This window comes from Meriones unguiculatus, chromosome X, assembly GCF_030254825.1.
Source record: "Meriones unguiculatus strain TT.TT164.6M chromosome X, Bangor_MerUng_6.1, whole genome shotgun sequence".
NCBI lineage: Eukaryota > Metazoa > Chordata > Mammalia > Rodentia > Muridae > Meriones > Meriones unguiculatus.
In genome coordinates, this window is record NC_083369.1 from 67,092,125 (window position 1) to 67,117,609 (window position 25,485).

Here is a 25,485-nt window from a genome sequence, read left to right on the forward strand (position 1 = left end):
TGTACATTGCTTTTCTCTCCTCATCATAACTCATTCTTAAAGAATTCCTAGAATATTTCTCTGCACAAGTAAACTAGATTATCAAGGGCAGGACTTTAGTCATACAGGTCTCCACTGTGCCTTACAAGTGACCAACAGTTCCCCAGCAGCTTTGCCCGTGGGCTCATTTTTTCCTCTGCGCATGCCTGTCATCTGCCCTTCTCTCTGTCTGCTTCCCAAGCAGTCACAGTAGCCTCCCCTGTTGCCTTCCCCACCTACCCTTCTATAGTATACCCTGCAGCCTAGATGTCCCTGTGTGTCTCTGTCTAGTCCACTGTCTGTCTCCTGGTCAGATGCTTTAGACATCTCTCCTGTTGTCTGTCGACATCCCCTACCCCTAAAGAATTTCAAGAAAAAAAAAAAAAAGAAGAATGTGCAACTAAATTCTCTTTCATTGGAGCCTATCCTGAGCCTAGAAGACAGCAGAACTGCATCTCAGCAGCAGGTGTTTGTGTAATGCCTTCTCATGAAAGGGAAGCGCTGGAGTTTCGGCCATGGAGTTGAAGGTATGAAATTACAGCCTCAGTGATACTGATGCATTCAACTTTCTAGAGATGGTCAGATCCAGGATTCTCTATACACTTTGACTGACAGAAGGTAACCAGAACTGACAAAAATAAGAAGTGTGCCTCAGAATCTCTCTTGGGTTTTTGATGGCAGCCACAATAATGTTTTATTTACTGTCTACTGTTGTCAACTCTGAGCTAGGCACTTTACAAAGTAGGTGTTTCCTCAGCTAGTTTGTCCTTCTCTCTCTGAATCTACAAGCAGTATCAGCTTAACTTAGTTATTTTTGGCATTGTCAACATAGAGGTTGAGAGGGACTCAGTAACTCTAGAACTGTAACAACACTGCTATTTGGGAAGGAAAGCCATTTTCGGAAGAATTTTCTAGCCTTCAGTGTTCTTCAGGACTCACCTAGTTACATCCCTGCCCAGATTCACCCTCACTCATCATTCTTAACCCTTCACCCTCACATACAATCATGTTTATAAACCTACTTTACACACAGCTGAATAAACCCATATTCATATATTCATATTTTCACTATGATACACCTTACACCCCGCGTGAATGCTTCCGCCCACTCATACCTTTGCACTCTCTTAACATTTTCATACACGTTTATATTTACTCACATTCTAGAGGATATAATGTAGCTCAGTAAGATAGTAATATATAATCTTATTTACTAACACACCTATATAATCAAACTCTGCTGCGCAGACATACCCTGACTTTCCTCATGACCAACTCAGGCTTTTTTTCCATAGTCACAAACATATACAATATATCGGTTTCATATGCTCTGGCATCGTTGCACTGATATTATCATTTTTTTCTCACAGTCACACATGACACGTGGACACACAGGTGTATGCACATACTCATATAATTCATGTATATAGATTATAGCAATATAAACAATGTCTCACAGACTTACCCTTGTGTATTTTTGAAGCATTACAGTCTCCTGCACTAGTATGTTTTCACTCACATGCACAGAACTGAAGCTACCCTTCTTCCTTCCTCATTTTTTCACAGAGTCTCACTTCAACATAGAGGCATATATTTTGACACCCACTGATATTCACGAACTTTCCTTTCACACAGATATCTAATCTTATCACGAAATACTGTACCTTCAGACACCCAACCTGAAATAGTTATACACTTTGACAAACACAGTCATTTTTACCTGCTGTTGTCACTTGTCCTTCTTACACAATCTCTCACACACACAGACACACTGACATGTGCATATCCTCATTCCTTACTCACACAAATGCATAAATGCAACAACACACTTCATGCATAGCCATGTTCACACACTTATGTATTTTCAGTTCTGCACACTAACTTTCAGGACTCCATACTACAAATTATATATTCCCACTCATTCATAGGAACACATATTAACCCTCCCTTAGATTCTTAAATGTACAAACCAGTCCCTGTTCATACCATCACATGTTTTCAAACAAACACTGTTATACTGAACATAGACTAGTATTTGTATATATTTCCACTCCCTTTTCTCATATGGATACACACTCACATTTTACATGCACTTATTCAAGTGTACATAGATTGATATGTACAGTGTTTATCATCACTAATGTGCATTTTACTGGTATGTACAATGGGATGCATAATTCATATCTCAATAATCAATTCACATAGTTGCATAAATGCATTTACACAGTTGGTTGCTGACAGCACACATGTCAGTTATTGATCTTTACACTCATTCATGTATTCACCCTACCATATACTCAGTTACATTGACTGATACACTTACTCATTGACCCATATGCCTGAGCAGTCACATACTCTTTCTGCAAACTAACCCTTACCTGGGGACACTGATAATATACTTCTTCACATTGCCACTGACCTACACTCCCTCCCTAATAGAAGCACATTAGCTCACATATACTGATAGTAACTCTTACTCATACGCAAATTCATATACAGTTTTCTTCAAATCTTTATATGCCTTCACAAACTGACATTTTTGTAGTTATACACTTTCTCAATGACATCTACTCTGAGAACATTAACCAATCCCATGTAACAGTGGTGAGTTTTGCATGGTGTGATTATTTCCTAGAAGTTCATGCTTTGACTTGTTATCTCCTTTCCTCAGAGGAGGGTAAGGGAAGAATCTAATTCCTTAATGCTGTGCCATGAATAATAATAGCACATTTATGGTCTTATGTTTACAACATAAAGCTGTTGTTGGTTATACACATGGAAAGGGAAGATCTTTTCCACTTAGGCCTCACAGATCTACCCACATATATTAACACTATGTTAACCAGGAATACAATAGTCAACAAAAACAAAGAAGGGAATTCTTCCTTTGAGAAGCCACACACTGTTGTATGTCTTCTGTTTGTCCTGAGTACCCCTCTTTCTATTAACCCCAGTACTTAAAGCGTATGTTAAAAATATATATTAATAACCTCAACAGCTGCTTTGTTAAAGCAAGGAAGAAAGGGAAAGAAAAGGTTAATAAGTTAGTTGGATGATAAAATTCATTTCTCCTGTGCGTGTGCCCACACATATGCAGACCCCACTGAAATTTCAACAGCTGTTACTAACAAGTCCCCAGAGGAGATTTCTGTGTAGGCGTAGGTAAAGATAAGCTGATGGGAGTTCCTTACACCCAGACAGACTGCAAAAGAAGCCCAGGCTTAGGAGTGAGCCAGGGAAACATTAACTTGGATCTGGAAATTTACAAACACGACAGCACTCCCCAGCAATCATTTCAGTCGCCGGCTTCCTCCAGTGGAGTGTTTCGGTACCACAACTTAATATAATACGGAACGTAACAGTGTGAAATAATGTCTGTATGCCATGCCTAGACCTGGAAGAACTACTTCTGTGACCCAATTAAGGAACTAAAAAAAAAAAAAAAAAAAAAAAAAAGGTAGGCAGTAGCATGTTATCAGTACACATTGTCTTCCTCATCTTAGAATTCTAATGGCTTACCAGATCAGAGGATCCTTCTATAGGCTCTACATGGTGTCAACCCAGAGAGAGATTCAAATGGGTGAAAGACACATACTGTGCCTGTGAGGTATTTTTTCATTTGTGCGTGAAAAAATAAAGTCCATGAAAGTTTCATAAAAGGCAACAGTCCTGAAGCTTGACATCAGAGCTATCTTTATTGTAACATCCACTGGTCTTCAGGTTGTAAGGGACATAAAGGTCCGCAAATGGTTGGGAACTTCAGGAAAGGTTTAAAGAAGCCACTTGCCAAAGTAAACTTTCTCATAGACATCTTGCTCAACATTGGGCTGTACCATCTTTCCAGAAGATTGTATAATAGATTCCTCTGTCACTGGGCCTAAGGTAGAGAAAGCAGTAGAAACCTTAATGAGATCATTATACTTCATCAACATCAAGATGCCACCTCCTTTTGGAGACAGCTTTTGAGAAATAGCCTGGCAGTTTTACATTTGATAGTTCATAGTTGATACCCTAAACTCACCATAGGCAATTTGTACAATTTATGGGATGATCTGAAGGAAAACTATGTACCAGCCTAGATCCACATCAGTTTAATGAAAGTTGTCTAGTGAGAAGAACAAGTCACCAGAACTTAGGTGTTATTTTATGCCTTTGGAAATCTTTTTTTCTTTTTTCTTTTTATTAATTACAGTTTATTCACTTTGCATCTCCCCTGTACCTCCCTCCATCCTCCCCTTCCAATCTCACCCTCCCTCTTTTCCACCTCTGTCCCTCTCCCAGTCCACTGATAAGGGAGGTCCTCCTCCCCTTCCCTCTGATCCTAGTCTATCATGTTTCATCAGGAGTGGTTGAATTGTCTTCTTCTGTGGCCTGGTAAGGCTACTCCCCCTCAGGGAAAGGTGATCAAAGAGAAGGCCAATCAGTTCATGTCAGAGACAGTCCCTGTCCCCATTACTATGGAGGGCACATGGACTCTGAACTGCCATAGGCTACCTCCGTGCAGAGGTTCCAGGCCATCTCCATGAGTAGTCCTTGGCTGGAGTATCAGTCTCAGAATAGACCCCAGTGCCCAGACTTTTTGGATCTGTTGCTGTCCTTGTGGAGTTCCTATCCTCTCCAGGTCTTACTATCTTTCATGAGATCTTTGGAAATCTTTTAAATTTGTTTCTTGATTACAGGAAAGGCATTAGGAGATCAACTTAGGGATCAGTAAGGCTAACATTTGAATCTTTGTTTCGCCAATTTCTAGCTGTTTAACATACTTTATTAACCTCTCCTAAGCCTCTTACAAGGATGAAATGAGATACTTTAACAGTTCAGTATCTGCCCAATAGGAAATGTGCAAGTGACAGATCCTATTATTATCTTTCCACTGCCTTTGGAAGGCACCATCAAAAGGAGAGAGCTCCTAGACAGCAGAGAAATGGTATGGAGCCAAAGCCTTTACAGCCAAAGCCTGATGTTCACTGGGCTCCTTTGGCTTATTTTTAATCTTTTATTTCAGCTCAGCCAAAAGCTAGCTGTCAGTGTTATACTTACTCATGGAGACAATTGAAAAACATGACTACCCTTTAGCTTCCTCAATCCTTGCACCACTAGGATATGTTTATCTTGTAACCTCATCAATGTTTCTTGTTCATGTATGTGTGATATAATGATATAAATTCTTCCTAGAAATCTGACAAACTTTCAGTGATGGTTCCTTCATTTACTGTTCCAGAAAGTGAGGGAGGAGATGTGCAAGAAACTCATAATTCTGGTAGGCCAACAGTCAGCACACATCTGCCCTCTTCCCCCACTAACGTTGAATGACTCTTTTGTGGATAAAGAATTTGCTCTTTTCCAAGGTTCGGTCTCAGATATCACAGAGGAAGTACAGTTCATTTACTTTGAAACTGTAAGGACATTTGTGACCAAGGAGATAGTGACTAGCTAGGACTAACTGGACCTTTGAAACTTAGTGTGGCTGAAGAGTTACAAATAAGAGCATAGTGATTTTGAGACATAGCTCTGTGGTAGGGTGTTTGGCTAGTATTTATGAATCCCTGGGTTGATCCCCCAGTGTATACAAGAGAGAACTCAATCTAAAAACCAGAACATAGGCTTCAGAGTCACAGACACAGTGCTGTAAAGTTTTTATCTTTAGTTTGCTAGATCTATGGCCTTGGACAAGTAAATTAATGTTCCTAAATGTCAATTTCTTCATCTCTTTCAGATAAAAATAACATTAAAACGTCATAGATACAAGTTATGTGAACTTGCATTTAAGTAACTTTTAAGCACAATACCTAGGATATGATAAGATCTCAGTGAATAATGGTGATTGTATTTATAGCTTGTGAATTATGCAGCAGTAATGATAAATGTTTTTATAGCAGGACATCTTTGGTTGTTTTGAAGCACATTCCACATGCAGAACATTGAATCCTCACATGTTTTGATGAGGAAGACCCATTTTGCACATAAAGAAGTAGCTGTAGAACAGCCAAGCAATGAAGAGAGTGATATCAGCAGTATAGGCTAAGCACGCTCTCGGCCAGAATATTTGCATTTTCACATGAAAAAGACTTATGGAGCTATAGTTACCAAATGGGAGCTACTTTAACAGATACTGTTCCTTCCTATGGGAAAACTATCTAAACGTGAGCCATGGTTTAACTGAAACCTGTATTTCACTAGCTGAAACCTACAGTATATCTTACACGATGCCCAAAATAATACAAGATTGCAATCAATGTGACAACATTATAGTATTGTTGAGAACAGGGCAGAGTATTAATAGCTACAAAGGTAACAGCCACAACCAAGAATATTTCTTGAGGGATAAGCTGTGGTATCTTTCATGTTGTTCTATTACAACAGACTGTGAAGTGTTAGAATTCTCAAAATATATCTAAGTGTATCTATAGACATGTGGTAGCTCTTGTTTCTAATGTGCAAATAACAAGAGAGCAAGCTAGGTTAAATTTGCAGAAAGGCCAGGTGACAGAAAGGAACATTTCTGACCTGCCTGTAACTTTGCATCATGATCAGTACATTCAACTTCAAGCATTCTCATCTTAATTTCTTTAACCTCATACAATTCACCTCTCTGACCTTTCTCTATAATCCCTGGCTCTTCTCTCTGTTCCAGATCCTGATGTTCACCACAGGTCCTCTCTTTTCTATTACTCTATGCACTTTCTGGGCAGTTACACATTTCTTCATACTGATGACCTCCAAGTTAAAATCTTGAGTCCATATGTCCAACTGTTCTTGGAATAATTCCAGAAGCCATACCATTGTGTCATAAGTATGCTTCCAGTGTGGTTACTGTTTTTTTGGTGTTATCTCTACTGAGAAGACATGCAACCAAAGATAAATATTTTTCTACCATGTAGGGACTGCAGTTTGCTTCAAGTTTTTCTTTTGATTTCAAGAGCAAGATGCTTAAACATTTGTCTTGTTTCCCCATATACATTTTTAGATTCACTTTTACTGAGATTTCCAGTGTGTCACTGGTGTTGTCCTCTTATTGTGCATTTGAGATGTTTGTAAGTGTTTTGTCATTTTAGAATTATTGCCTTTCTCAGAAGAGCCTGTATATGGATTTAGATTCATTTTCTTTAAAAACCCAATAAAAGAGATTTCCTACTGGCCCACAACTTGAAGATCGTTTCTTATTTTTCAGAGTTCAGTTAGTGCTGATAACCAGTGGCTGCTATGCAGAAACACGCTAGTATAATCACATGTGTTATTCTCATACCAAATTCAGTATTTTATTTCCCATTCTTTAATCTTATTTATTATTCTCACTTTATAAATCTGAAAACAAAACCACAGTTTTTCCTGGAATCTTCAACACAGTCTTATGGCTATAAAACAAGGAATCCTCTCCTGTTCCTTTGTATCCACATATCCTCAGTAATATTTATCTATTCAGATTCCATTTGGGGCATTAGAATATTGATGCCATCGGGATATACAAAAAGGCTGCTATTTGTTTTTAAAACAATATCTAATATTTATATCCCACCAGGCCTAGCATCACTACTCTCATTGTTCAGTTTCCAAAATAGGTACCATATCTCCCAAAATCTCTTGTCTCCTGCCTTCCTTTTTCTATATTACTTGTGTTTCTTCTCTCTTGATTCATCATTATATTATACTTCAAAAGTCATTCTGTTTTCACTATCTGAAACATTTAAAAAGCCCTCTCTTCAATTGGGTATCAACCACATTGACATCTGTGTATTCGTTCTATAATAAAAACTACTCATACTATTCCATTGGCTGATGGCAAGGACTGTGGTATAAGGGCAGGATTTTTTTAACTGTATCTTTAATTACGAAAAAAAAAAAAGCCAAGCCAAGCTGGGCGTGGTGACACATGCCTTTAATCCCAGCACTCTGTGAGGCAGAGGCAGGCAGATCGCTATGAGTTCAAGGCCAGCTTGGTCTACAAAGTGAGTTGAGGACAGCCACGGCTACACAGAAAAACCCTGTGTCAAAAGCACCAAAAATATTTGCAGCGCAGGAAAAATTCTCATGTTGTATGCTAGTGACAGCCATTGAAGCAGGACATTCTCCCCAAGCATGGTTGGATACCATAAAAAGCTAAAATGATACGCTCAGGATGCGAGGCTAAGCACTGCACTCAGGGTCAGCCGCTTTGGACCCAGAGAAGAGCATGTCTGATTGCATGCGGGTTGATGCCCCAGGTCCCGCCTCTGAGAAAAAGGTATCGGACTGGTCTGATGCTCTTTGGGTGGATGACACCTAAATGAACATCAGTACAAAGTCCCAATTTATTTCTAATATCAGAGATCAGACCTCTACTCTTGCCTGATGCGTCTAAAACAAAAAGGGGGAACTGTAGAGAGCTGCGGAATGCTATGCCTTAAAGATGGAGCTGGTTTCCGCCTTCCACCTTCCAGATGGTGAGTGCTCTCTGTCACGAACAACTCCACATTTGGCTAAGGCCGAGGATCTGGCTTGCTTCCATGTATGTGGACCTATCTGCATTGCCCCCGTGGCATGCCTGGGTTGGCTACCCAGAGGCTATTTAAGCTGTGGGCTGGCTTTCCCCGGGGTCCGAGGATTGTTCAATGTTCCTGAATAAACTGCATTGAAAAAAAAAAAAAAAAGCACCAAAAATAATCAAGAAAGAGAAAGAAAGGAAGGAAGGAAGGAAGGAAGGAAGGAAGGAAGGAAGGAAGGAAGGAAGGAAAGAAGGAAGGAAAACAAATTGAATGAAAAGTTTTTCTTATTTCGTCTCTACATAATTCATGTTTCTGCTTTTTTCTCTGGTCTCCCTGGACATTAACCTATACAGTTCTTTGTGCCTGAAAATGCTTTTCCTATAATTGTGGTTACTTGTTCTACCTAATTAAATTTAAATATACTTCCACTGTGAAGCTTCTTTTTACAGACCCCTCCAGTAACAACACGTTTTCATCTTTGAACTAAACTGTCATGACTGTCCTTTTAAGTCTCTTCAAGGTGGCAATGTTGTTCCTTTTTCATCTGGGCACTATTACCTAACCATTTTATTCTGTCCTTCCTGAGTATCGTCTGTGTAGCTAGGTATAGAACAGACATGGTGGAAATGTTGAATGAATTAACAGATTTGTGAATATTTAATTAATATTTAATTCTAGAATAATCTGCAAGTAGAGCTACAATTGATCTGTTTTCTCTCCTTAGAGAAAATTATTTTTATATATATTTTAAATTATTTTTTAATTTTTATATTAATTAGAGTTTATTCCTTTTGTATCCCAGATGTGGCTCCCTCTCTGATTCCCTCCCAAACCCACCTTCCCTCCCTCATCTCCTTCCCATACCCTTCCCTAAGTCCACTGATAGTGGAGGTCCTCCTCCCCTTCCATCTGACCCTAGCCTCTCAGATCTCATCAGGAGTCGTTGCATTGTCCTCTGCGGCCTGGCAAGGCTGCTCCCCCCTCAGGGAGAGGTGATCAAAGAGCCAGCCACTGAGTCTATATAATTCTTTCATGCTTAGAAAAATACCTACAAAAAAGCCATACAAGATGACACAATTTAGTTTTTAAGCACAAAAGAATAGTTTACTTTCCCAAGTATTATGTTACTAATGTTTTCCCAGATGTTTGCTCTATAGATGTATCTAGTACTCAAATATTTTTTGTAAGACCCTACTGGTTTCTTCTTTTGCAGCTTATCTGGATCCAGAATCCCAGCAAATACTTGCAAATACTGCTTTCTATACAGTTTTGGCATGTCTTCTTCCTCATGGAGCACCAATATCATTTAGCTCAGTATAAACAAGTACCCAAAGCAGAGGAAAAAAATTAGCTGATATACTCAGAGTAGTCGTTTGTTAGACTACATTATTATTATTATTACAACATATTGATTTTTAATTTTCAAAATCTGCTGAACTCTTATACACTTGTCATGCTCTTCATCCTGTTGACTCCTTTGGGAACATTAACTAGACTTTCTATTTTTTCCTCCTTTTGAAGCATCTTTTGCCTACCTGGATTTAATCACATTGTATTCCTACAGTGTAACTTCCTTTGACAAGAATAAATCTTGATCCATGTCTGTATTCTTCCTTTACCCAATGCCATACTGTACACATTAGAAGGTTAATGACAAGGATGGGGGTGTGAGTTTAGGATGTTTTTTTTTTTTCTTTTTCACTACATCTAATATTTGAACACCATTATTTGCTTGGTAGTTATATTGTTGTCTATACATTTGGTATGTGTTTAAGGATAACATGCAGTCACTGTTTGAAGCTTCCAACCTTACTCAGGCCTATGTAATTATTTATTTATGCTTATCACCTAACATGCTACCTGGAGCACAGCACTGATAAAGATTTGTTAAATAAATGAGAGCATACACAGATGGGATCCTTAGTTGGGGGGTCTTTCATAGTAAAGTCATAATTTTCAGCTCCCCAAAGGGTACTAAGTCTGGTTTGTTGCAAGTCTGTTGAAATGAAGTCACTCTCAGATTAACAAAGATAAAGCATTAACTGGTGTGTTTTCCACTTGCAGGCAACGGTTTAAAATTCTTTTCTCTTCCTATATGCATCTGCATAGCTTACAGATACTCATTAAGTTGTGCATATAAAGGGATGGGACATTCCTCAATTATCTGCCCAAAGCCACCAGCCTAGCTAATGGTTATTTGACAAATTTTGAGTGATATGTCATAGAAAAGTTGTTAGACTCACAATCAATGGACCTAGGATATTCTAAGGTGATGATTAGTTCATAAGGCTGTGTACATTTATTGTGAAAAACCAGATTCCCTCTCCTTATCCCCTGTTCATCTGTCACAATACGTCTAAGCCATAGCTGATGTTCTAGAGGACTAATGTGGAAACTCCACTGGTTCTTCCTCAGGCCTGACTGTTTCTTTCACACCATACTCTTCTTCTATTTGTTTCTTCTGCATTTTTTTTCTTTGTAAAACCCACTTATTTTTCCTTTTGAGATGCATGCTGAGACTGTTAACATCAGCTTGAGAGCTTGTCAGGATCACAGAAAAGTACATCATAGTCTCCTCTTTTTATGTGTGTAAACACTGGTGAAGCAGAGCTTACTGGATGCTACAGTAAGAATCTGCTTTAGCAGGAGCCAATCACAAGTCATATCTTCTGTAATCAAGTAGGAGAGTGCTGTAGAACAAGGAGATCAAGGGACTTGTTTGACCTGACAATTTGCCAATGAAGGCATGAGAAGGCTATAAAGAACTCAACATAATCGATTTTGAAGTCACCATCCAGAATAGAGATTTTGTTTCTAAACAATGTCATTGTTTGGTTTATGATCCTTTCCAAAACCATGACAAGTTTTCTTTGTTTGTGTTACTTTTGTAATTTTGAGACAGGTTCTCATTCAGAGTTTGTTGGTTGGTCTTGAACTATTGTTACTGCTGCTTCTCAGGTGCTCAGATTACATGAGTAAACCACTATGCCAGGCTTGGCTAGTTTTATTTATTTATTTATTTGATATATTGTTTTAAAGTAAAACACTTGATAACGGTGGTGGTATTTGGGGGAGGACAGCAAAGGTGAGGAATTGCTATCCAGGGCTGTGACCAAGTAAATGTTTATATTTGACTGTTTTTGAAGTGCGATAGATGAAAAGTAGAACTTGTCACCTCCCATTCTTCCTCCAAAATTTTAGAAAAACATTTTAAAAGAAAATTTTCATTTTAGATTTGTTTTATTTGTGTCTGTGTTTTGCCTGCTGAACCCCCTGGATTTGGAGTTATGGATGGTTGTGAAATATCATGTGAGTTACTGGGCACTGAACCACAGTCCTCTAAAAGAACAGCAACTGTACTTAAATATTATGTGAGCTCCCCAGCTGGAACGTTTCTTAAAATAGATACTATTTTATATTTCCTAATATTTTCAAGTAAGATTCTGAAACACATGCACAGCCTTTTATAATTGTGGATAATTAAACTTTGATTAAAAGGCAAACACTGGGAGTGAGTTGCTATATTTTATGCTAGCTCAGACTCTGTGACTCCCAGATCTGATAGTAAATCACTTTCAGCAGAACTACAAACTGTGCTCAATTGAGCTAAGTTCTTGGTTTAGAAACAATCCCAGGTATCAACTCCGCTCAACTCTTGTCTTCAGACATGCATGGACATCTCTCTTACAGAGAGCCCTTCTGAGTGCAGGGAAACAAGGAGCTAAGATAATGAGCCATGAGTCACAGGTTAAATAGCAGCATTCAGACATCTCAAGGCTAATGCAAAAAGCCCTAAGAAATGCAGCAATTGAAATTATGAGCTTAAATTTAAGGCAATGTGTTGATGTTTCACTGTGGTTAATAATTACAGTACATGCATAGTAATGGGGAGCAGCTAGAATGCTACAGACCCAAGCTATTGGCTCAACACACCCTGCTCCTTAGGGATATTAGTCTGCATCTAATTTGTTCCATCTGAATGTTTCCAAGAGTATTACATTTTCTATTTGAGAAGCCGGAAATGTTTTATTACTGGATTCTGCTTTCCTTTTATTTTCCCCACCTATTCCTTTGAGGTATCTTTTAGTGTAATTATTTCTGTTCTTTCATGCTTAAACATATCTATGCTTTGTACTTTATGTGACTTACTTTATCTTAGGTGTGTGGGTACTGGCAACAAAAAGCTGAAGCCTGTAATGATGCATTAGTGTATAAATATAAATACACTGCAGACAAGCATTAGCAATTTCATGGCATTAGGTCATGTACCATATACAATAAATAATAAAGTATGATGCTGCATATATTTAGAGGCTTAAGAAGTCATTTGAAAAAGAACTATTTGTCCCTTGTAATATATGCAGAATATGAGATCCAGATGCTGGGGGTATACCTATTGACTTGGTTTAAGTTGTTGCTGTTGTTGTTGTTGTTTTGTTGTTGTTGTTTTCAAAACCTGACGCTGAAATCTAACTACAATCTGCTGATTTCTTGGACTCAATGCCAGGTTCCTGCTGAAAACAATGAATGTATCTTTCAAGAATGTTAGCAGAGGACAAGACTACTATACAACTGACCTCATTTGCGTGTGTGATTGAAAGAGAGCATGACTGTTTTCTGTGTGAGCGTGCTTGTATGAATGTCATCAGTGAGCTATCTCTTGAATAATCTAAGATAGAAACTATACGGCTGTAAAAAGAGCTAGTGCCTCCCTTGCTTGTCCAGCTGCTTTTGCAAACCTCCTGCCTGACAAGTAGCTCAGGTCCTCCCTTTCAAATGATATTACAAATGGCTTCCCTCCATTATCCACTGTAATGGTATCTCCCTGGCCAGCCTCTCTGAAACAGCACACCCCTGTCTCTGATAGCAGAGTTCTCTTGCTGAGTGCTCCCAGAAGAGGCAAGCTCCAAACAAGGCCGTCAAAGAATTGGTACAATCAATCGAAAAAAAAATTTTTGGAGTTTAATCAATAAACCGAATAGCCTTGGGCCTTTGGATGGGAAGAGCAAACGAACTCAGTAAGTACCCGCCCAAAGTGAACTGATACGAAATGGCTATGCTTGTTCTGTTACTGTTTCAAGAGGTTAAAAATGTGTATATGAAAACTATGTGCATCTTTCTGTTTACTTGAATATATATTGTTGTGTTGTATTGTGTTGTTGAAAAAGAATTGGCAAGAGTTTAGGAGTTTAAGGTGTCCTAGACCTGGAGCTTTAGCTCCTTTTGTCACTTAACCTGTATTTTGTACACTCTTCAGACATAGAGATGGTGCTGCCTTCTTCACTGTGTTGATGTGAGGCCTAACCCAGAGAAGAACAAGGAAGGATTTTTTCAAAAAGAAATTACAAACATATATTTTTTAAATTGAGATGTTGGTAACCAGATGATAGCTGCCTTCTAAATGATGCCCATCTGCTTTGCAGTTAGACTAGTCCTGTATTTGCAAGCATGTCTTTCTTGTCTCAAGACTTGATATAAGTAACAATGTAGACGTATGTAACATTATGAAAAACTACTCAAAGCTGAAACTAATGCCTAGAATGTATAGTGCTCCATTTAATAATCTCAAACACAATGCTTGTTGAGAAAAACACACTGTACAAGTTAATATGAAAGTATGCATTTATGAGCGGGGTACTCTTGCCCTCGTGGAGCTTATGATCTATGGGGAGGAAAAGCTATGCATAATTGTTCTATGCAGTTTGAGACAAGATGATAGAAATCCTTAGGTGGGCCCACATAAATAATATTTATAAATAATATTTATGGTTAACAGATGAGAGTAGCAGTGTGCTTCCAGCATATCTTAGAAACTCAGGTTGGGCTCGTTATCGTTCTCATTAAATACCATCTTTGACATAACATAGTATAGAAATTAATGTCTAAAACATGTCTAGAAATATTCAGCTATAGGTTGCTAGATGCAAAATAACTTATAATACTTTTTTTCAAGATAAGATTGTGTAGCCTTGTGGAAGGCTACATGTTTTTTCCTTTGCTCTCATTCTTTCTTTCTTTGGTGGCTGGGAGGAAGGTCAAATTATAAATTATCTACTATATTTTCTCACATTGTCAATTATGAATTTTTGAACTGGGTAAATTCATTTCCTAATAATGCACACAAAATAAAGTGAGTTTGATGTTGGTCTAGGCTAATTACCAAAACACAGCTTGTTTCCCTACTGAGGTCTATGCCTGAATATTTACATAGACATCTTGAAAATGTGTTTTTAGGGTACAAGTGAATATAGAAAAAAAAAGTCAGCAAGTATAATTTGTGAATCATGTTTCCTACCACCAAAGTATAAGTCAGTGTATACATCATTCTAGTAAAGGCAGCAATTTTATCTTCATAAACAAAAAATGATTCTGTCTTGATATAATTTTCTAAGACACATGATGATTTTAAATCCATGCTTATTCAATGCCCTCAAGTCTAAAGGCTATCATTAAAATGTTAATCCTTGATCTACAGCAATAATTCTTTTTATACAGAACCTTCTTTAAAGAATTTCTAGATAACACACTCGTGTTTTAATAGAATTCTCTTATAAGCCTACTCTCTTCTGCATCCTAAAATCCATCTTCTTTCACATGCCCTTGTGTTAAATGATTATTATAACTCTGTCATTACAATTTCTTAAAAATTCTAGTCTATTCTAGTGTAGTTTAGCCTTCTGTATTCTATACTATATGCCAGAAACATTACAGTTTAACCTGGATATTTCCTCTAGGCTTCCTTACAGTCTTATGCTGTATCTTCTAGTTTCATATGCAAAAAATATTAAACAATGTTGATGTGATCACCACTGTTTGATAATAGGCTTATGTTGCTGCTGGTTTTGGAGGCTTTCATTGGATTATGGCTGTGTATTTGCTATCTTGGGCTTTTGGTTGAAAGGCAATGTATTTGATTTGTTACAAAAAATATGCAAGTAACTAATTACATACATTTTGAAAGTACAGAGATGTTTATTTCAACATATGTCACTCATGGTATTTGTTTTAAATATTTATTTCATTTGCTTATGGCTTAATAAATGGTCTTGCATGTGGTAACACCAGAATGTCTGGCTTCTCATCCTTCACATACTTGGTATATAGTACATGTAATACATGGATACAACTGCCGTTTTTGGCTGCATCTAATTCAGCATATATGCCATAATGTGGATTTTGATTATAGTAGCTAGTCAGATCCATGCATGTTGATGGCTTTCTTTTTTAAACTCCTGGGAGTTTAGTCTGGTACTTCATAACAGGAGAATGCATGTAGAAAAATATGAGAGAATAATAACAGTAGTTGAAAGTTTCTAATTTCATCTACAGTAGTTCTACCTCATAACAGCTATTTTTCTCTACAGATGCTTTGCAGCAAGGTTCTTTGTCAAGAAGCAAGTCAGTAAGGGGCTGTGTGTGTTCACATAGTCACCTATGCACACATGCCCTCACACTTGTGCATGAGACTGAGAGGAGAGAGAAAAGGATATGAAAAATAAATGTAATTTATCCTAGTGGTTTTAAAACAGGCTGTTTATGATCTTTGGTCATAGTGAAATAAAATATTTATTTTAAAATAACAGATGTGATTTTAGTGGTAAGTACAAAATATATATCAACAGTTAACTCCCAAGTGCTGGCTCAATACATAGTATCCACAGAAAACATTTAAATTCATTGTGAAAAATATAGTAGCTATGTAATCAGGTTATGAACAGATATAAACTGTGGCTGTTTGTACACTAATGTTACCTATTTTTTCACAAAGCTACAGGCCAGTATCTGAAAGTAAAACAAATATCCTGTGGCTGGATCTAAAGTGCCACTCGAAAGTTTCTGTTGTAGAAGTGAAAAACAACAGTTAAACTTAAGACTAAACAGTTTTTTTGATTGGGCTCCTAGAGAATAATGGTGCTTTTGTATAGCACTTGAAATGGAGCCTAGAGTCATCCCAAACAAAATAGTCTCTTTTAAGATCTTGGAAATAATGACATCATAGGCAGATTGAAGCAATAGTCCATTAATAGTGTCCTTTGTAGAATGCTGTCTCAGAAAAGGACCTGACTTACTAAATTGGTATTCTTTACAAACATAAAATAATAGGATTGTCTCTTCCTACAATTATGGAAGAGTATAAGATATCTCCCACCTGGGAAAAATACATTAACACCAAGGCTTCCTTGTGAATACATTCCTTTTCTCCACTCTTTTCCAAAGCATGCTTTGGATCACTTGCTTTGAAGGTGGGTTAAGCAAGTCAGGAAGATAATTTTTGTTTGTGCTTTATAAAACTTGACAAAGAACTAAAGTAGTATCAAGATGATTTAACAAAATAAAATTTGTAATGTCTATGCAAATGGAGAGTATTTAGGTCATGGTTTACATTCTCAGTATGGAACTGAACATCCATTACTTAGTCTCATGTGTATCTCTGTAAACATTGATTCCAACCCTTCCAGTGACTCCCCTGATGAGGCTAATGACACTAAAACAATTGCGATTTTTTTTAACTTCTTTTTTTTTTTTTTTTTAATTTTTTCAATGCAGTTTATTCAGGAACATTGAACAATCCTCGGACCCCGGGGAAAGCCAGCCCACAGCTTAAATAGCCTCTGGGTAGCCAACCCAGGCGTGCCACGGGGGCAATGCAGATAGGTCCACATACATGGAAGCAAGCCAGATCCTCGGCATTAGCCAAATGTGGAGTTGTTCGTGACAGAGAGCACTCACCATCTGGAAGGTGGAAGGCGGAAACCAGCTCCATCTTTAAGGCATAGCATTCCGCAGCTCTCTACAGTTCCCCCTTTTTGTTTTAGACGCATCAGGCAAGAGTAGAGGTCTGATCTCTGATATTAGAAATAAATTGGGACTTTGTACAGATGTTCATTTAGGTGTCATCCACCCAAAGAGCATCAGACCCGTCCGATACCTTTTTCTCAGAGGCGGGACCTGGGGCATCAACCCGCATGCAATCAGACATGCTCTTCTCTGGGTCCAAAGCGGCTGACCCTGAGTGCAGTGCTTAGCCTCGCATCCTGAGCGTATCATTTTAGCTTTTTATGATATCCAACCATGCTTGGGGAGAATGTCCTGCTTCAATGGCTGTAAAGGCCTGAATGATCATGGCTGCATCACACTGTTGTGAGACTCTAATCTTGCATATATACCACAGGCAAACCAAGGAGACCAACACCAGAAGGCCTGCTAACACTCCCATGCCCGCCCATTCCTTCAGATGATTCATGGCTGCAGCAATCCATGTTGATAATCCTGTGGCTAGTCCTGCGTCCACTCCGGTAGAATTTACTGTGACAATGGCCACTCTCAGCTGCTCCATCGTAGTATCGAATTCTCCAGTCCAATTACCTAAAATATAGCTCGACAATTGTTTAGACAGATTTGCAGCGCAGGAAAAATTCTCATGTTGTATGCTAGTGACACAAAGTCCAGCATACTTTCATTGACAGCCAGGTTGAGCGATTTGCCATAGGGTATCAATTTGCTCCTGCAAGAGGTCGATCCTCTGATTGAACACCATCAAGCTTCCTTTTAGTTGAGCATTAATTCTTTTATGTACAACTAAGGCATGAGCTACATTGGCTAAATGATTATTCAGGGTCTGAGCAGTCTGCCCAGTATGACTCATGGCTAATGCCCTGGTGGTAGCTCCAACAGCCGTCAATGAGATGGTAGTAACAATGGTGGCTGTAGTTCCAAGATCCCTTTTCTGTCTGAAGAGAGTCATAGCGTGAGGGGCATCAATGGGCATAGGCACCCAGTGAGGCATGCGAGTAACCAGGGCATACCTAACTTTACTAGCATTCCAGCATTGGGTAGCCAGATAGAGCCAAGTAATTGTGGTAATGATACAATTGCGATTTTTGAGGGGTAGAAAGTCTGTCATATAAGCTTGGTTATCTTCAGAGTTCCTGTGATATCACATCATGTATGCGGCTTTATTTATTTATTTATCTATTTATTTATTTCTTTATTCATTCATTCATTCATTTCTTATGTGTTTTTGAAATTTGTATTTTTTTCATTTTTATTTTATTTTTATTAATTACAGTTTATTCACTTTGACTCCCAACTGTAGCCCCCTATTTCAACCCCTCCCAATCTTCTCCCTCCCTCTCCTTCTCCTATGACCCTCCCTCAGTCCACTGATAGGGGAGGTCCTCCTCTTCCATCTGAGCCTCGCCTATCAGGTCTTTTTTTTAATTTTTTTTATCAGTTACATTTTATTAACTCTGTATCCCAGCCGTGTCCCCATCCCTCATTCCCTCCCAGTCCCTCCCTCCCTCCCTCATCTCCACTGTGCCCCTTTCCAAGTCCACTGATAGGGGGGACCTCCTCCCCATTCATCTGATCCTGTTCTATCAGGTATCTTCAGGACTGGCTGCAAAGCCCTCCTCTGTGGCCTAACAGGACTGCTCCTCCCTTCGGGGGTGGGGAGACCAAAGAGCCAGTCATTGAGTTCCTGTTAGAAATAGTCCCTGTTCCCCTCACTTTGGGAAACCAATTGGTTACTGAGCTACCACAGGTTACATCTGAGTGGAGGTTCTAGGTTATATCCATACATGGTCCTTGGTTGAATGTCAGTCTCAGAAAAGACCCTGTGCCCAGATATATTTGGTCCTTGTGGAGCTCCTATCCTTTCCCCATCAGACTAACTCCCCTTCTTTCTTATGATTCCCTGTACTCTGCCAAAGGTTTGGTCATGAGTCTTTGCTTTGAAAACACTGCTAGTTAGAGTCTTTCAGATGCGCTCAGTAGACTCCTGTCATACGATCAATGCACATCCCATCTGTCTTTCTAAATGAGGATTGATCATCTTACCCCATGTCCGCTCAATTGATTATCTTTTTTAGGTGTATAGACCCAGCTATACCACTGCTAGGTATATACCCAAAGTTTGTTCAAGTACACAAAAAGGACACTTGCTCAACCATGTTTATAGCAGCTCTATTTGTAATAGCCAGAACCTGGAAATAACCCAGATGTCCATCAACGGTGGAATGGGTACAGAAATTGTGGTATTTTTATACAATGGAATACTACTCAGCAATCAAAAAGGAGGAAAACATGAAATTTGCAGGCAAATGTTGGGATCTAGAAAAGATCATTCTGAGTGAAATATCCCAGAAGGAGAAAGACAAACATGGGATATACTCACTTATATAGACCTATAAGATATGATAAACATAATGAAATCTATACGCCTATCAGGTCTTATCACAACTGGCTGCATTGTTTTCCTCTGTGGCCTGGTAAGGTTGCTACCCCATGGGGAGAGGTCAGTGATCAAAGAATCAGCCACTGAGTTCATGTCAGAGACAGTCCCTGTTCCCATTACTAGGGAACCCACTTAGAGACTAAGGTGCCATGGGCTACATCTGGGCAGGGGTTCTAGGTTACCTCCATGCATGGTCCTTGGTTGGAGTATCAGTCTCAGAAAAGACCCCTGGGCTCAGATATTTTGGTTCTGTTGCTCTCCTTGTAGATCTGTCCCCTCCAGATCTTTCTATCTCCCCCTTCCTTCATAAAATTCCCTACACTCTGCCCAATATTTGACTATGAGTCTCAGCGTATGTTTTGATACCTTGCTGGGTAGAGACTTTCATAAGCCCTCTGTGGTTGGCTCCTATCCTGTTCCCTATTTTCTCCCTCTTCCGATGTCCCTCCTGTTTGCTTTTGTGAATGAAGAGGGAAAGATCCCCCATACTCATGACTTGGCAGGATTAACATAGTAAAAATGGCTATCGTACAAAAAGCAATCTATAGATTCAATGTAATTCCTGTCAAATTACCAACCCAATTCTTTACAAAACTTGAAAGAAAAATTCTCAGCTTCATATGGAATAAGAAGAAACCCATAATTGCTAAAACAATCCTCCAAAATAAAAGATCTACTGGAGGTTTCTCCATCCCTGATATCAAGCTGTGCTATATAGCAACAGTAATAAACACTGCATGGTACTGGCATAGAAATAGAATGGTAGATCATGGAATCGAATAGAAGACCCAGAAATAAACCAACACACTTATGAACACCTGATTTTTGATAAACATGCCAAAACTATAACAATGGAAAAAAGATAGCATCTTCAACAAATGGTGCTGGTCTAACTGGATGGAATTCTACATGTAGAAAAATGCAAATAAATCTATTCTTATCATCCTGCACAAAACTAAAATCAAAGTGGATCAAAGACCTCAGTATAAAAACAGACACACACTAAACCTGTTAGTAGCAAAAGTGGGGAAGAGCCTTGAACTCATTGGCACAGGAGACAACTTCCTGAACAGAACACCAAAAGCACAGGCTCTAAGAGCATCAATCAATAAATGGGACCTCATGAAACTGAAAAACTTCTGTAAAGGCTAACACCAGCAGGTCAAATTGAAATATTTTCCCAAAATTCAATTGTACCCACTGTTCTGGTTTGTCCTGTGGCATGCTAATGGGAAAACCCATAATATTTCCATCCTAAGTATCACAGAAGAGTGGCAAGAGGAGATGGCACAGTGTGCTTTGGAAAGGATCACCAATGCTGTGTGACACGGAGAGCTGCCAAAGAAACTGTGTATTTATTGGTCTGAAAATGTGGCTGAGAGCGGCATCAGTGTCACTTAGAACATCTAAGATTGCTCAGGCCCTGCCCTAGAGCACCAAATCAGAAACTGAGAGAACACCCCATAATTTTGCACTCTGTCAAGCATGCATTCTAGATGTTTCTGAAACACATTTAAGCTTGAAAATAACAGCTGTAAATCAACCTTGAGGAACTACTTCTTTGTGCTAAGTAAGGGAACTGAAACAATTTGCTTAGGACAGGGTAGGTGAATGGAATGCTTTGGGTCCTTTCCTGATGGGCATTTTTTTATTCCTTTCTGGATGGTGGTCCCTGAGAATGACCGATATCTTAGGGCCAGTAGTAATGCCAGCTGGATGTGCCACAATAGTGAAATGACAGAAGAGAAAAACAACAAGAACCTGAAACCTTAATGATATTTTTAAATTTCTGTTATTCGAGTTAGCCAGCCTTACAACAATTACCAAGTGAAGTTTTGCTGCCCAAAATATACATATCCCTTTTCTTTATGCTACTTTAGATTCTTATTTTAATTACATCATGCCAAAATGATCAAACCAATAAACTATCTAAGCAGGAAAAAAAAAAAAAAAACTTCTGTAAAGCAAAGGACACTGTCATCAGAACAAAACGACAGCCTACAGATTGAAAAAAGATCTTCACCACATCTATAGCTGACAGAGGGCTAATATCCAAATATATGAAGAACTCAAGAAGTTAAACAGCAACAAATCAAGTAATACAATTAAAAAATGGGGTACAGAGCTAAACAGAGAACTCTCAACAGAGGAATATGGAATGGCAGAGAAACACTTAAAGAAATGTTTGAAGTCCTTAGTCATCAAGGAGATGCAAATCAAAATGACCCTGAGATTTCACCTTACACCCATCAGATTGACTAAGATCAAAAACTCGAGTGACAACACATGATGGAGAGGTTGTGGAGAAAGGGGAACCCTCCTCCATTGCTGGTGGGAATGTAAACTCATACAACCACTTTGGAAAGCAATCTGGTGCTTTCTCAAACAATTAAGAATAGTGTTTTGAAATTTGAGTTATAGATTTTTAGTACAAATGGAAGAATTTCGTTTGAATGTTCTGTCCTGAGTAGTTCTTAATTTCCAAACTAAAACATACCTGGGCGGATAGCCTCAGGGCCATCAGGTAGCCTGAAAAGAAGCAGCACATAAGCATGCTTCCTTCTTTAGAGAGTATAGTTAGGAATGAGCAAATTGGTATGGAAGCCACACCTGTTGATCAAGAACAAAGGAGCACAGTATTCTAAATTATGCAGTTGCCCTAAGAACCCTTGCTGTCCTAGCCTCTTGCCTTGTTATACAAGATCAGATCTGTTCTAAAGAGGCCATGCTTGTCTCTCTGACTTCTGCCAGATCAAGTTAAGTAATAAGTAATAAAAAATATGTATCATCTGGAAAATGGTAGCTCTTTATGCGGGACAGAACTTTTCCAGAAATCTGTCTCTTGGTGTTTCTATTTAAATAATCAGGTCCTGCCCAGTAGCTTCCACACTTAGTTTTTAATCAAACTAGTGGTCTGATATCTGAGATTTCCATAACGATAACTTCACATTTGGATATAATTATCGATCCCAGAAAAGTCTCCTACTAAATTTTTCTCAGTGGCTAAATGAAACTGTGAGCTGGGACAATATAAGTTATTGCCACTGGTGGACTCAGTTTTTTCTGGAGAAGACTAAATTTAAAAGAACCAAAGGTCAAAATGCCATAGAAAATATAGTGCATTAGCCCTGTTTTCTTTTCTGTGGGTTATAATAATTAGTAGTACCATTAACACATGGTACTTACTATATTAACATATATTTTAATCTGACATCATAGTTATTTTTTCATTGTACCTTCGGCTATAATGCTCTAGTTTCACTTATACAGGACACACGTGGCTTCTCAGGTTGTTGTGGTGATGCCAAAACATTACCAGGTGCTTTCCTCATGATGATTACGGAAGAGATACAGAATCAGTTTTAATTCATTAAGATAATGCAACCCATGGCAAAGGAAAAGGAAACAGATCTGTGTAAGTGAAGATCAAGCTAATCATAGGGAACTGGCAACCACCTGGCAGAAAAAGACATTCTTTGATATCTATTCATTTTATTGTTTACCAGTTTTCATACATTTATATACTAGTATTTTTTGGTCATTTTCACTCTCCATTCTCTTCCTTTTCATTCGTCTCCAGCTCTTGGTGAAACTCTTCTTCTCACCCAGTCTTCCTAATTGCATGGTTCTTTTTGGGTTTTGTTTGTTTTTGCATGTTGCTCAGTATTTTTAATTAAAGTCTCTTACTGGAGTGTAAATGGGCAGATATTTACTATAGCAAGCACAACATATAAGTGCTTATACACTGAGGAAAATGATAGCTCCTCCATCAACAACCTTTGACTTTGAGTTATTTCATTTTATATATATTCATCCCACTTCTTCTCTGTTTCTCTTCAGAAAAGGGCAGGCCTCCCATGGATATCAACCAGCTACTCCTGACAACCTTTAATTGCCAATTGTCCCTCAGAGAGGGAGTGGGTTTCATGGATTGTATATATTGATTGAATTTTGAACACAGGAAATAATTTAAAATGTTATTAAATAATATAAAGTGTTATTAATTATACAAAATAATCAATTTTATTATGCTATGTGGTACATGTACTTAATGTACCTGGATCATATTTACACCTTATCTTTCTTCAATCTTCTTTTGTGGTCCTCTTCCTTGTTCTGAAATTTCCCTTCTACTTTAATATCTTTTATTTAATCTGTATTTCACACATGAAAGAAAACATCTTACTTTTCTTTTAGAATCTGGCTAATTTCATTTATTTTGTAGCTTTCTAGTTGAGTTCATTTTTTTACAAGGGTAAATATGGTAAAAATTTATATTCTCCTCATATGATATAATTTATAGGACATTATTAAAGTCAATAAAAATACTGTAACCACTGAAGCTAAAAGGAATTAAGGCACATACTTTCTTTCTTTGTTTTTTTTGTTTGATTGTTTGGTTGGATGGCTTTGGTTTTTTAGAGACAAGGTTTCTCTTTGTAGCCTTGGCTCTCCTGGAACTCACTCTGATGACCAGGATGGTCCCGAACTCAGAGATTTGCCTGCCTCTCCCTCACCAGTGCTGGGATTAAAGCCATTCACCATTACCACCTAATGACAAACCATTTCTTAATCCAAAACTTAATAAGGAAACTCTTTGTTATCACTGTATTTATGTTCACTTACTGTAAATGTTCTTTTAAAGAATTAATATATTCTTATATTAATTCATATATTCCTAAATTGGTATTAATACTTGATAAATTTACAGAGATTCCACTGTAACTAGGTTTGATTTTTCTTATATTAAAAACAGGAATTCTTCCAAAAGACGCTTTTGGAACCTGACTTGTGCCTGTGAGAGTCATCTCCTATAAGGGGAGGGCTAGATTTAGAATAAGAGGACACTTGGACACAAACATCTCCTTGGAGATACCACACTTTTCTAGTTCATTCTTAGAGTTGAATGAAACAAGAATGTGCTCAGATTTTGATTTAAGAGCATAAATAATAGTGAAATTCATGATACGTTAAAAAAATCCTTATACCTATACTATATTTTACAACAAAGGTACCTTTCTGGGACATGAAATATGATAGAGATTAAAATTATGATGTGCCCTTGGTGTGCTAGAGCTTGGCCCTTTGTCCATAATGACATTCAGCCCACCTGTTTTAGTTGCTTGCCATTGTCTGCCAAGATAGAATACACCAACCTTCCTGAAACTGGCATGTATATAAAAAGCTTTCTCGTTTTTTAAAAACTATAAACAGTTAGTATGATATGGAAAGGATAGGAGCTCTACAAGGACCAAATATATCCAGGCACAAGGTCTTTTCTGAGACTGACACTCAACCAAGGACCATCTATGGATATAACCTAGAACTTCTGCTTGGATGTGGCCCGTGGTAGCTCAGTAACCAAGTAGTTTTCCAAAGTAAGGGGACCAAGGACTATTTCTAACAGGATTTCAAGGGCAGGCTCTTTGACCTCCCCACCTCCCAAGGGAGGAGCAGTCCTGTTAGGCCACAGAGGAGGACTTTGCAGCCAGCCCTGAAGATACCTGATAAAACAGGGTCAAATGAAAGGGAGGAGGTCCTCCCTATCAGTGGACTTGGAAAGGGGCAGGGAGGAGATAAGGGAGGGCGTGTGGGGTTGGGGAGGGAATGAGGGAGCGGGATACAGCTGGGACACAGAGTTAACAAAATGTAACTAAAAAGAAAAATACAATTAAAAAAAAAACCTAAAAACAGCAGAAATCACTTTGCATATCAGGTACACAGAAGTAAGAAGCAGGCACCAAATCATGCCGGTGTTAAAGCAGCTAA

At 38.4% G+C, this 25,485-nt stretch overlaps 1 protein-coding gene across 11 annotated transcripts in view; it reads left to right on the forward strand.

Annotated features, from left to right (window-relative positions):
- The window catches only part of Pak3 (p21 (RAC1) activated kinase 3), a 320,956-nt gene that overhangs the window by 175,111 nt on the left and 120,360 nt on the right, over window positions 1–25,485 (forward strand). The window contains exon 1 of one of the 11 annotated variants that reach the window (XM_060375417.1): window positions 13,363–13,498. The exons of the other annotated variants lie outside the window; for them this stretch is intronic. The gene's annotated coding sequence lies outside the window, so the exon portion shown is untranslated. Of the gene's footprint in view, window positions 1–13,362; window positions 13,499–25,485 lie in introns of those variants that run through there. 11 annotated transcript variants of the gene reach the window in all.